The following is a 14,632-nucleotide window of genomic DNA, read 5'->3' on the forward strand; positions in this document are numbered from 1 at the left end:
CTTGGGTGAGTGGGCAGAGCCAACTGGGTGGGGAGCTACACGGAGGGTGGTAGTAGAAAGGGGGTGGCAGACAGAGCTGGTGCTGGGGTGGTCCCAGGTGGGTCCGGCAGGGAGTGGCCACAGGAGGAGGATTCTGACGATAATGATGTCGACCTTGTCTCCTCCGTGGCACTCCCCTTGCCCCCTGGGCCACTGGGTCCCTCACTGTTGGTGGTCTTAGCACTTCGGGTCCCGTGGCCAGCAGCATCCCCACTCACTTGTGCCCTGTCTCCACCTACTGATGTTGATGCAGGGAGAGGGAGAGGGAGAAAGAGAAAGGGAGAGAGAAGGAGAAAAAGGGTCTTCACATCCTTCACATACACACATTACAACATGTACAACTGTAAGTATACATCTCCTGGCAGGGAAGTCACAATTTAAAACCCTCAGATCCCACATCATGTCCAAATATGATATTTCAAACTACCCCATTTGTCAAATGTCCACTGACATCATAAGTATTTGAACACTACTTTACCATTCTACCAAATCACCTGTAGAAGAATCATCATGACCTATCCAAATCACATATTTCATCACCATACAACACATTACTGTCCTTCAAGTTATCAGTCAAAGGTAATGCAGTTGAGAGATAATAACATATCATGGCTACTCTGACTACAAATCTGCCTAGTCCACCACCAAAAGTCATGTTTCATGGAATGTCATTTCTCATCACATACAAGACAGCACCTAGCCTTCAAATCACATGCCTAGCTGATCCTTGTGCACATGCCTGACACAATGGCTTCATACACTGAAGAATACACAATATGTGGCAGCCCCATACAATGTCTATCACAACTAGATATTCCATGTCTAGTGGTAATAAATGTCAATACATGTACCAAATCTGACAGGATTTACTGCAGTCACTATTCACAGACATTGCCAAATACACCATCACTCCATGTACTTGAACTGTGGGCTACCTAGCACCCATGATACATCCACAGACAATCACAGAGAGCATAGTTACAACAACCAAACATGGAGATCACACAAAATTGTATGAGGGCTAATACAATTTCATCTGACATGCTGAATCAGAGCCACAACATCAGAACATGTGTATATATACTTCACTTATAGCTGACCTGACATGTGCTACCCACGAGAAAAGTACTGACACAACACTTACCCCTCTGAAAAGCTATGTACACATGAATGACACATGCATCTACACGATTGCTATGTAACTGACTCTGCGTATCCCACAACATGTGTTAGTGACATGGAAGTGCAGCTAAGCTATTATATATGGCTCAATAGACCAAAACCTGTCCAAACAGGGCACATCAGCTAACATAAGGGTAGCAATGAATAGCCCACTATGCAGTATCAGCCACCAAGTATCCTTTGAGACATTATGTAGGCAGGCAATAGCATATGTAGCACTCTTATAGTTATGGCATTCGCATATCTAGCATGGACAAAGCACATTGTACATGTGTAATACTGCCTAGCCACTTACTTCGTCTATAACAAAGGACTTGGGACACAATTTAAATTTACACATGTCATTGCAAAGGCAAGAAATGTCAAGGGCTAAAACACAACATTAGTTCCCCATTGCTGGATGTCCATCTGTTACAAACTCCACATACCTCACTGTATGATGTTGAGTTGACTATGGGTACACCTCCTCAAATCACATATGGACCGTACTATATTGGCCATATTGGCTGGGGCCCTATCACCCACAGGACATGTCATGGTAGCTTCCAGAGGCAGTATACAGCAGCTCAGGTAGTGGAGGTCTTGCTGGCAGCAGTGTCAGGAGTCAAGTGAGAAAAACTGCAGAAGAAGGAGGTCACGGCTGCATCGTACATGACTGTTACCGCTGGCAGACATCGCCATTGGCCCTACGCCAGCAAAGGCAACAATGCCTTCCAATGGCAAGTTACACCGTAGTTGTGACCACCTACCGTCATGATGACTTCCGCCAGTGGACTTCGGTCACTTCCACCTGTCCAGTACAGTAAATCAGGTCCCTGCCATTTTGAGCACATCATGTATGGTGCTGTTTCCAAATCTGTGTCATATGCTTCACCCCCTTTGATCCTGTACATCTGTAAGTACTGCCCTCCAGTTTGGGTGACATATTCTGGATATGTGCAATATAAGCTGCGTTGTGTGAGGACATGTGGTGATAGGTCTGTACAGTAACTCAGATGTTACTATTTGTAGGATTGAAACTAATAACTCCTAAAATATGTGTGATATATGTATAAGTGATAAGTCTTTCACACATTAACAGTTAAAGTAGTTACAAAAGTACTATCCTATTGTTATATTTGGCAATGTGCAAAAAGGAGGGTCAAATAGGATACATAGTTATGTGTGGTACTGTATATGTCAGATGTAGTAGCTGTCCTTTACAGCTGTTTAGGTCTAAGGAATGTAAATAGCCTTATTAGATGTATGCATTCTCCATTTCTCATACTATGTTTACTTTTTTCACATAGTTATCCTGCCATGAGGAAAGTAAGACAACCACCAGTGTAACAACCACTGGTAGACCAGCACACCATGGAAGAAAGGCATGTCATTCAGACATATCGTCTGAATTGTCATACCATCATGGATCTATGTGATCAGTTGGAGCCAGATCTGATGCCTGCCATTCGCAATCCCTATAGCATATCTCCCATCATTCAAGTTTTGTTAGCGCTACACTTCTTGGCCACAGGGTCCTTCCAGAATACAGTGGCTCTTACAGCAGGGATGTATCAGCCCATATTCAGTCTGGTTTTGAAGGATGTACTGTGTGCATTGTTGAAACACCTGGACAGCTACATCAGGTTTCCCCACAGATCGGATTTGACCTATGTGAAGGCAGACTTTCATAAGCTAGGACAAATTCCATATGTGGTAGGAGCTATTGGTGGCACTCATGTAGCCTTGGTCGCTCTCGCTGCAAATTAACAGGTGTATAGGAACAGGAAAACGCATCACTCAATCAACATTCAGGTGGCGTGTTTGCCAGACCAGTACATCTCACAAGTCACAGCCAAGTATCCTGGATCTGTGCATGACTCCTTCATCATGAGAAACAGCAATGTCCTGCTGCTAATGACACGACTCTACATGGAGAGGGCATGGCTGGATGGTAAGTCACCATGGAACTGAGGATTTGCGATATATATTTCCTGCCATCACATTATACCATGTCAGACATACATGTTTGTGTTGTTTTCACATTGTGTTAACAGATTACTCTGGCTATCCAAACCTGTCTTGGCTGTTGACACCAGGGAGATACCAACCATGCCAGGGGAAGTCCACTAAAATGAGGCCCACAGGAGGACAAGGTCTGTAGTGGAGTGGACTTTTGACCTCGTGAAGGCAAGATTTAGGTGCCTGGCCTTATCTGGAGGTGCCCTTCTTTATTTGCCCCACAAGATATGTCAGATAATAGCTGCCTGATGCATGCTCCACAATCTAGCCCTGAGACGTCATATACCATTGATAGCAGATGTGGGGGAGGCAGCTGAAGTTGTGGCTGGTAATGCTGAAATGCCAAGTGATGAAGAGCCAGTGGAAGACGGAGCTGGTGAATCTAGGGCCGATCTCATCAATCAGTACTTCAACTGACACACAGGTATGTGAATTAGACCTATTGTACATTTGTTTGTGTGCAACCAGATGTAGATTAGTGGCATCACACCTCCTTACTTGCTTCTTCTGTGGGAGTGTAATTAGCTCCAATGCCTATGTGTGAGTTGTGAATACAGACTGTAAGTTTCTATTGTGTACAGGACAGATTGTTCTAGATTCACATATCTTGTTGTAGCAGACGCTAAGTTACACATCTGGTACTCACAGCACTGAGGTGTGTTCTGTGTAATGTCCTATCCTCTTCTCCTTTCACTTACAGATCTGCCTAGAACCTGTTTGGCTCTGTAACCTTGGCTTGATGAATACTGTTTCAGAAGCAGGTGGGAACTGCTGACAGACATGAGACGTGTACTTGAGAGATACCTGGTGATATAAGTTTAGTGTAAGTGTGGCATGAGGTTAATGGTTTAACCATCATAAGACTGGGGTAGTAAATGATTTCTCCTCTTCTTCCACCTGTAGGGTAGAGGTGGAGGTCAAATGGTGTATCATGTGTCTGGAGGAGTACTCTCTTTCATGCTGTATGTCTTGATTGCAATATTGACTATACATTTGTATTGACCTGGATTTAGAGCTGTTTAACATCTGTCCTGTGACATTTCTGTTGTAAAGAGTCTCCTGCTGAAGGTGTCTCCATTTGATATCTACTACAATGTCTGTTTGAAACAGGGTGGAGTACCACAAACAAATAGGCATGCATTACTATTGTTAATGGATTATAAAGGACACATAAACAGTACCTGTGTTTAAGTGTGTTTTATTGAGTATGTAAATAGTGAAGTGTAAACATAATACTGATAAATATGTACATAACAGTGATGGGTGAAGTCATGGTGGATGATTTCATCAGGGTAGCTGCTACATCAGTTGGTGTCACAAGATCAGTGTCTCTGTACCATGGGAAAAAGGAGTTAGGTTACATAACAGTTGGTGGGGGAGGGAGGTTCTTCAGCTACAGAGGGAAGGGTGTCCGAGGCATGAGGTTCCCCTGGCAGGGCTTCCATTCCACTAGCAGCCACAGATGTTAAAGGGACAGAAGTTACATTGCTAGTGGAAGGTGCCTGATGTTGTGTGGAAAAACTAATCATGGTGGTATTGCTGTCCCTCAGCACCCTGGCAATGGTAGCCATGTGGGCATTTTGTGCCTGCCACTGCTGCATGACTTCCTGGTGGTGGTCCCTCTGCAGCCTTTGATTTTCCACCAACATTATGATGATTTGGCCCATCCTGTCTTGAGAACTTTGATATTCTCCCAAGACTTGAGAGATGGTTTCCTGGTCAGTGGTGTCCCTTTGAGGCCCCATCCTGTGACTCATAGCATCCCTCCCATGTACCCTACTCTCACGTGCATGTGGCCCTGGCACAGTGTGCCAACTCCCAGTGGCTGCAGCCCCATCATTGTCTGGGGTCACAACAGGAGACTCAGGTACAGAGGATGAAAGACACTGCCCCTGGGACACGGGTTAGGGGGTGAATGGCTGCCTGTGATGTTGATGCAACAAGGTTGGTAGGAGTTGCTGTGGGCAGGGTGAGGCTGAGAGTCGTCGACCGCCCAGGTGTCAAAGATGGGCCAGGTTGTTCGTCAGTGTCCAGACATCCAAAGGTGTTGTCCTCACTGGGGTCTTCATCCTGAGGGGGACTGACAATCTCAGGTATCCTCTTCATGGTGACAATGGCAAGGTTACCTGTGGAAGAAGTGAGGCACAGAGTTGAGTTCACATTGTTTTTACTTGCATTTGAGTGAGATGCAGACAGTGGCGTAACAGGGTTACATGCAAAGACATTGACAGCTGCTGCACAGCATACCTTCATTTTACATACGACCCTTTGACTAGATTTACATGCTCCATGTTTGGAGTAGTTATACTAGGATGGTATATATTGCACTGCAGATGGGATTTGTTTATTTCATTTTTAACATAACTGCTCACCTCTGTTACCTGGTGAATAGTCAGGCTTGCTAGATGTCACACATCAGAGCTGCACAATGCACAAAGGCGTCCTAGTGGGAACACAGTGTGTAGGTATGCAAGGAGAATTATCCTGTATGTAGATGTTGTCCATGTGCATTGACTCAGCCATCTTCCTTCCGAAACCAGGTCAGTCTATTCTTGATTTTGGATATTGTATCTGTGGCCAGTAGGAATGGTCACTTGGCTGTAGCTGTGTTTTGGTTTGGTTGCTATTGTGAGTGTGACTTTTCATAGCTGTCAGTGCATGTACTGGTCCTCACTGGAACAATCTAGATGGTATAGCTTGAAATTGAGTTGTACATGCATTACTTGTGATGTGTTGTGCACATTCCAGGTTTTCACAATGATGGGTTAGTGCATTCTGGAAGTCGTAGTGATATCATTGGCCTGTAGTTCACATGCCATTTCTAAGGGCTGTGAGAGCAGTTGGGCTCAGTGGAGAGGTGGCATGCCAGAGAGGGGAATTAGGTGATTTTGTGAGAGGTGTAGTGGCTTAAATAGTAAAATTGGATGGGATTGGGTGGTGTGGGAGCATGCAGGACAAGACAATTGTGTAGCATAAACATTGTGGGTACTTACCAGACTCCAGTCCCCCGGGTCTGCCTCAGAGGCCCTCCGGATGCAATATGTCCAAGATATTCTCTTCCCATGATGTAAAGGTAGGGGGAGGACGTGAGGGTCCACTGCCAGTCTTCTGTATGGCTATCTGGTGCCTGGATGCCATGGAATGCATCTTCCCCCATAGGTCATTCCACCTCTTCCTGCTGTCCTCCCTTGTGCGAGGATGACTGCCTATAGAATTGACCCTGTCGACTATTCTGTGCCACAACTCAATTTTCCTGGCAATAGATGTTTGTTGGACCTGTGCTCTGAACAGGTGTGGCTCTGCCCTTACAATTTCATCCACCATGACCCTAAACTCATCATCTGTGAAACATGGGTGTTTTTGTGGGGACATCGCTGTGTAGATGCTATGTGGGGGTGTTGTGAGAGTAAGGGTGCAGTGTTGGGTAATTGGTGTGGTGTCTGTGCTACGCTATGAGTTGGAGATGGTCCTAGCGGATTGTGTGTGCTAGTGATGTGTGTACAGTGATAGTTGTACTGATGTGACATGTGTGCTGAGTGATATGTGTATGTGTGCCTATAGTGTACAAGTACGAATTCTTCTCTTTTGCACTTCTTGGTGTATCTATATGGCGTTCTGGATGCAAAGGATTGTGGGTTGTGTAGGGGTGTGTTATATGGTACTGTGAGTAGTTGTGTCTGGTGTTTGGATGTGTGTCAGGTGTGGGGTATTCAAACTATCCAATGTGGTGATGTGTTCTGACAGAAGAGAGTTGTGACCACCGTGTTTCGGACCGCCAATCGTTTTCCGCCATAGAAGAACTGCTGTGGTGATTTGTGGATCATAATTTGGTGGAATCTTTTCCACCCTCCAGTATTCTTGCGGTTTCAGAAATTTGGCTGTGTTTTGGGGGACTTCACAATGTGACTCTTAATACAGTGGTCGGATTACCGCCAACATGGTGGTCTTCATGTGCTCCGGCCAGGAACTGCAACTGTTTCCCGGTCATGCATCCTCAGAGAACAGCCTGTCTTCAGCCTGCATCAGAAGAGGGAAGGAGTCACTCCCCTGCTTCAGCAGGCAGATCACTGCATCAAAGACAGGCTGCGTGGATCCCCTCTCCCGATGAGCTGCAGGGATCCTGCATCATGGGTGGTGGACTGAAGTAGTCCTGACGGTCCTGATGTCCTACTGTCCAACTTTGGTGGAGGTAAGAGCTTGCCTCCCCACACAAGACAGTACCCCCGTGCACTGTGTATTTTGCAGTTGCCAAGGCTTGTTGGCATCCTTCCACAAAGTTCTTTGTGCATCGTGCAGCTCCAGCCTGTATCACTCCATCCTGAGATGCACATCTTCCTGAGTGGTTCTCCTGCGAGTGGGAGACTTTGTCGGAGTGCTGCGCGGGCCTCCTTTTGCACCTCCTTTGTCCCTGTGCTTTGGGACTCCTGTGCGCACTGCCTTGGCTTCTGTGGGCTCTCTGAGGTGCTGAGAGCCCCCTCTGACTCCACCTCCTGGGTCGAGTCCACCAGGTCTGTCCTGGTCCTGGGCAGCGCCATTTTCCGCTAACTGCCAGCTTTGCGTGTGCCAAGGCTTGCTGGCAGACTTCAGAGACGCAAACCAGACTGCAATCCTCCATCCAGAGTAGGACATCATTTGCACCAACCAAGAACCCAAATCTGTCTTCTTGGGTGCAGTACTGACTGTTCTTCCTCACCGGTGGTTCTTCTTTTGCACCTTCATCCGAGTTAGTAGGGGCTCCTGTTTTCCCTGGACTCTTCTGTGCTTTTTTGGACTTGGTCCCCTTCTTCCACAGGTCTTCAAGTCCAGGAATCCACTGTTGGTGACTTGCAGTCTCTTCTGGTTCTTGCATAATCTTCTTTCTCATGTTTCTGTGTGTTCTGGGAAAGATACTGTGTTTTACTCCTGCTTTTCTGGGTTCTGGTGTGGATTCTAGTACTTACCTTTGGTGTTTTCTAATACTCCCAGTGACCCTCTACACGCTACACTTGTCTAAGTTGGAAAACAACATTTGCATTCCACTTTCTTAGTTCATGGTTGTATTCCTCCTATGCCCATTTATTACTATTGTGATTTTCACTAATTGCACTGTTTTCTAACTGTTTTTAGGCCTAATTCTGAATACTAGTGTATATAATTTGTGTATTACTTACCTCCTGAGGGAGTACAGTCTCCATGGAATTTTTGGCATTTGTGTCACCAAAATAAAGCACCTTCATTTTTGTAACACTGAGGCCTTCATTCCAACCCTGGCGGTTGGTGATAAAGTGGCAGTAGTACCGCCAAAAGGCTGGCGGTAAATACCATGGCTGAAACAGCTCAGACAGACAGCCACTTTAACACACCGACTGCCAGGGCAGAATCAACAGGCACCACGGCGGTAACCACCTATAGCCAGGTGGAAGACAATGTTCCGCCCACTGTATTAAGACAGTCAAATCTGCCACCTTTTCCAGGGTGGTACCAACGACATCAAGAGCCTGGCGGAAACACTGCACAGAAGGGAAACAACCCATCTGTGGAGACTCATGGAAGAACCACGCCGCCATGGAGCCCGAGCTGCATGTCTTCCCCATGTTCCTCTACGTGCTGCTCCACTACGAACACTAACGACTGCAAAGACTGCCGCGGTGAGTACAGCCACCTAGGAATAATGCAAGGACAACTACAAAAGATTAAAAAGAGTGTAATAAGATAAAATAGTAGCAATACGTGCATCCAAATAAAAAAGTATATACATATTTACAAAGGTAGGAGCACTGCCCAGTCCTCAATGTTCGTGGGCCACGTTACAAAGTCCAAGGCCCCACTTCACTCCTGCAACAACTCGGAGAGAACACTGCAGGGGCATCAGGTCGAAAATAGGCAGGCACCTCAGGGGGACAGGGAACGGGGGGGGCACCTCAGCCAGCAGTTGGTACAACACCACTGGTCCTGGAGGGGGCAACATGCCCTGTGCTTGGTCCTGGGGAGCGCAAGGCCACAGTCTCTCAGGTGGGTGACTTATCCACTTGCTCTGGAGGGGGTAACATGCCCTGTGCTTAGTCCTGTGGAGTGCAAGGCCACAGTCTCTCAGGTGGGTGACTTTCCCACCTGCTCTGGAGGGGCCAACATGCCCTGTGCTTGGTCCTGGGGAGTGCAAGGCCACAGTCTCTCAAGTGGGTGACTTTAGTGGATGGCATCTCCACTGGTTCTGGAGGGGCATTGTGCCCTGTGATCTTCATCCTGGGCAAGATGGGTTGAGTGGATGGCATCTGTACTGGTTCTGGAGGGGGCATTGTGCCCCCTGCGATCTTCATCCTGGGGAGGATGGGGTGAGTGGATGGCATCTCCACTGGTTCTGGAGGGGGCATCGTGCCCTGTGATCTTCATCCTGGAGAGGATGGGGTGAGTGGATGTTATCTCCACTGGTTCTGGAGAGGGCATCATGCCCTGTAATGCAGATCTTGGGGAGTGCAAGGTCAAAGTCTCTCAGGTGGGTGTCATACCCACTGGATTTGCAGGGGGCAGGCCGCACAAGAGCCCATGGACGCAGATCGAAAGAATGTCTGCCGGCAGTGACGGCTGTTCAGTGGTGGAAGTGGTGGTGCTGCTGCTGCTACTGTTGCTGGTGATGGGGGAGGCAGCAGCCCATCCCCTGCAGCCTCGGACGGCTGCCCACTGCTGCTGGTGGAGCTGGTTGTGGTGGTGGGGGGAGGCTCCAGCCCACCCCTTGCAGTCTCGGATGGCTGCCCACTGCTGCTGCTGGTGGTGGTGGGGGGAAGTTCTAGCCCATCCCCTGCAGCCTTGGACGGCTGCCCACTGGTGCTGCTGGTGCTAGTTGAGGGGGGAAGCTCCAACTCATCCCCTGCAGCCTCCGATGGCTGCCCACTGGTGCTGCTGCTGCTGGTGGTGGTGCTGGTGGCGGTGCTTCTGGCGGAGCTGGTGGTGGGGGTGGGTGGAGGCTTCAGCCCATCCCCTGCAGCCTCGGACGGCTGTCCACTGGTGCTGCTGCTGGTGGTGCTGGTGGCAGTGCTGCTGGCGGAACTTGTGGGGGTGGTAGACGGAGGCCCCAGTCCATCCCCTGCTGCCTCGGACAGCTGCATCAACATAGTTGGTGGTGGGGTCTCCTACTGAGTCCCAGCACCAGGCCCCTTGTCCTTACTGCCTGCTGGTGCTGCCCCTTGCCCTTCCTTCCTGCAGCTGGGGCTGGCTCTGTGCCCTTCCTTCCTGCAGCTGGGGCTGGCTCTTTGCCCTTCCTTTCTGCAGCACTTGGGGTTGGCTCCTTGCCCTTCTTTCCTGCAGCACTAGGGGCCGGCTCCTTGCCCTTCCTTCCTGCAGCACTTGGGGCAGGCACCCTTTCAATCTGGTTGGCTGGTGGCCGGGATCCTTTCCACCTGGACTTACTGGGAACACTACTGTGCCCGTGGACTTGGGGGCTGAGGTGCTTGCCTGGGTTTTGACGACCCTGGCCTGTCGTGAAGGATGGGTGATAGGGGTAGGGAAGAGGTCAATGGTGGAGAGGAAAAGCTTCTTAGCGACACTTGTCAGTCTGCTGTGATGCATGGGCTGAATGCTGTTGTGAGGTGGATGGCTGTTGGGTGTCTGAGTGCTTGCATTTGTGTACTTCGGGAGGAGGGGGCACAGACACAGGTGGAAAGGACACAGGGGACACGTGCATGGATGTGGGGTTGGTGACTGCCAGTGAGGTGTGTGTTCTGATAGGTGTGTTGGTGATGGGGGTAGTGGATGAGGATGTAGTGCATGCAGGTATGAGTGTAGACGCAAATGGGAGGGAGGTGGATGAGAAGGAGGAGGGGCCCACAGTGGAGGCAGTGGATGTTTGTATGTCTGCATATGGATGGTGTTTGTGTGAGTGCCTGTGTTATGAAGTGTGGTGCTTGTGTTTGCCATGTCCACTCTTGTGTGTTGTCCTGTGAGCATGCTTGTCTGCCTGTGTGCTTGGGATAGGTTGGGGTTGAAAGGAATGGAATTGGGTAGAGGAATTTGGAAGGGGGAGGGTGGAAACAGGGACAATGGCTGCCATCAGAGAGCAGGCTAGAGCCTGGATTGATCTCTGTTGGGCCGCCAAGCCAGTGTGAATGCCCTCCAGAAATGCATTAGTCTGTTGCATTTGGGCTGCCAGCCCCTGGATGGCATTCACAATGGTTGACTGCCCAACAGAGATGGATTGTAGGAGGTCAATAGCCTCCTCACTCAGGGCAGCAGGGCTAACTGGGGCAGTGCCTGAGGTGCCTGGGGCGAAGGAGATGCCCACCCTCCTGGGACATGGACCACTCGCTGAGGAGCTGCTAGGAGGGTGGTGCTGGTACAGGGGGTGGTGGCTGTACCTGTAGCTAGGGTGGGCACAGAGATGTCCGCCACCACCAGGGAGCATTCATCGGAGGAGGTATCCGTGTCTGAACTGTCCCCTCCAGTCTCCGCCGTGGTGCTCCCCTCGCCCTCTGTCCCACTGGTGCCCTCCCCATCGGTGGACTCTGCCTCCTGGGTCCTGTGGGATGCAGCTCCCTCCGTTGCCAGTGCCTCTGCTCATCCGCCAGATTATGCTAATGCACATAAGGACAGGGTGACAAAACAAAAAGGGGGGGAAGAGACAAAGGATACACTTGGTCAATGGCAGCACCAACACCACCGTTGGCGTACACAACACACTCACACACATGGTACAGTCCTACGCACTAGGCAATGCACTACCAGTTGCAATGCTAGTCACCAGGCCATGGGTAGGGACACATACCGCCAACCGCAGCATACCTGAGACCCACGCACCCCTGCCCAGTAGTGGATGCCTACTAGCTAGGTTGGAAGAATTTCACATTAGAACCCTGGCCAACAATGGACCTACTCTGCAATCTCAGGCCTGGCCTAGGGGCACCCACAGGCCCACATCCCCCACCCGGATACCACCCCAGTAGGCATAAGTAGAAATGAAGGGCACTTTACTCACTCCCTTGTTGGTGTTGTGATGCCCCCAAGCACCCCTCCAGCTCTGGATAGGCCATCGCCAGTATGCGGCCCATCAGGGGGGTCAGGGTTCGACAGCACCCCTTCCTCGTTGGGAGGCCATCCCCAGCTGGGCCTCTGCAGTCTTCCGTGCTCAGCGTCTCAGGTCCTCCCACTGTTTCTGACAGTGGGTGCTCCGCCTGCCGTAGACCCCCAGGGTCCACACGTCCTTGGCGATGGCACGCCATATACCCTTCTTTTGAGGGGTGCTGACCTGCAGAGAAAATACAGACAGGGAAAGGTATTAGTCAGACCGTCCTGTCTGTTACACTCATGGCCCACCATGCCCCTTTCCATCCCCATTAGCACAGACATGGCCCAGTAAACATGCTGCATGCTGCCCAGGGCCCATCCACCAACCCCCCCACACGAGGCCTTCACACACAGCACTCCATGCATTCATGCCCATGCATCGTACTCACAGTGTACTCACCTGTTGGTCTGGAGGCCCATACAGCAGTCGGTACTGGGGTAGGACCCCATCCAGTAATCACTCAGACTCCGCCGAGGTGAAGGCAGGGGCCCTTTCCCCAGTCACACACGCCATGGTAGGTTCCAGACACAGGTCACAGCAGCACATACAGTGTAGGTCCTCTCCTGTTGAAGGTCAGATAGCAAGTGAGTGAACAGATAGAAAATGGCGGTCACGTCCACAGCGGTGTGTACCATCATCGCCGGCGTACATCACCATTGGCCACTGTACCCCATAGGGCCCATGATAACCAATGAGGAGTTGCACTGCAGTTCCCAACTGCCTCCCACAATTGTGCACAATGTCAGCGGAATTACCTCATTTCCACCTGTCCCTCCATACTGAACAGGTGGACGCCATTTAAGGGGGGCGGTGGTCATGGATCCTAACTGCGCCACAGTTCACAATTTCACATTCTGGACATATGTCACCAAAATATTGTAACAATCACAATATGCATTGAACTGAAGTGGTTACAATGTATAGATAATGACCAGCTGCTCACTATTTTACCCCACAGATTGCAACCGCTGCAGATGAATAGGATATGGAGACATTCCCCCATGTACAGACACCTGGTGGACTTGGCAACAATGGAGTACAGACACATTATCGTCACCTGCAGTTTTAACAGGGCCACAATCACAGAGCTGTGTGCCCAATTGGAGCCTGACCTAATATCTGCTATCCGTCACCCCACTGGGATCCTCCCTCTTGTGCAAGTTCTAGCAGTGCTCCATTTTTTGGCAACAGGTTCTTTCCAAGTGACAGTGGGCTTGGCAGCAGGAATGTCACAGCCAATGTGGTCAGTAGTGCTGACCAGAGTGTTGTCTGCCCTGATTAAACACATGTGCTGCTACATTGTTTTCCCCCGAGTGGAGGATTTGGCCACAGGGAAGGCTGACTTCTATGCAATGGGACATATCCCCAACATCATTGGTGCGATTGATGGGACACATATTGCATTTCTCTCCCCCCACCCCCCCGGCACGGCAAAATGAACAGGTCTTCAGAAATCATAAAAGTTTTCACTCTATGAATGTGCACATGATGTGTTTGGGGGACCAGTACATCTCCCATGTCAATGCTAAGTATCCTGGGTCGGTCGGTGCATGATGCTTTTATCCTGAAGAATAGCAGCATCCCAAATGTGATGGCCTAACTCCAGAGGCACGGGTGTGGCTAATAGGTGAGCCCTGGTTCCCACCCAGAGGATGTTGGTGTGTGCGTATGGTGTGGGCCAAATGGCATAGTGTGTGGCTAACAGTTGTCCCTCGATAATTGCAGGTGACTCTGATTCCCCCAACCTATCATGGCTACTGACCCCAGTGAGGAATCCCAGGACAAGGGCAGAGGAACATTTCAATGAGGCACATGGGCAAACAAGAAGGATTATTGAATGTACATTCGGCCTTCTGAAGGCCAGGTTTCGGTGCCTCCATCTAACAGGTGGATCCCTGTGCTACTCACCCAAGAAGGTCTGCCAGATCATCGTGGCATGCTGTATGTTGCACAACCTTGCCTTGAGACGCCATGTGCCTTTTCTGCAGGAGGAGGAGGCTGGAGATGGCCGTGTGGCAGCAGTGGACCCTGTGGACAGTGAAGATGAAGAGGCAGAGGATGAGGATGAGGACAACAGAAGTGCAGTCATTCGTCAATACTTCCAATTACACAGGTAAGACAGTGTTATTTCACATTTTATTGACAGTTTGATGTGTGACATTGTACTGGCAGGCTGTGAATTCCTACTACTATGCCCATTCACTGTACCCATTGGAATCTCTTTTTGCAGATGTTGGTGCCCCACTATTGCTCCAGGTGTGTTCACTGCAGGCAACTACAGGTCTTTCCTATGTATACATTACTGTACAATTGAATTGCAATGTTTAAACCTTGTTAAACAAATACATACTTAAAACATTTGACATACTCTATACT

This window comes from Pleurodeles waltl, chromosome 4_2 (genome assembly GCF_031143425.1).
Source record: "Pleurodeles waltl isolate 20211129_DDA chromosome 4_2, aPleWal1.hap1.20221129, whole genome shotgun sequence".
NCBI classification, from domain to species: Eukaryota; Metazoa; Chordata; class Amphibia; order Caudata; family Salamandridae; genus Pleurodeles; species Pleurodeles waltl.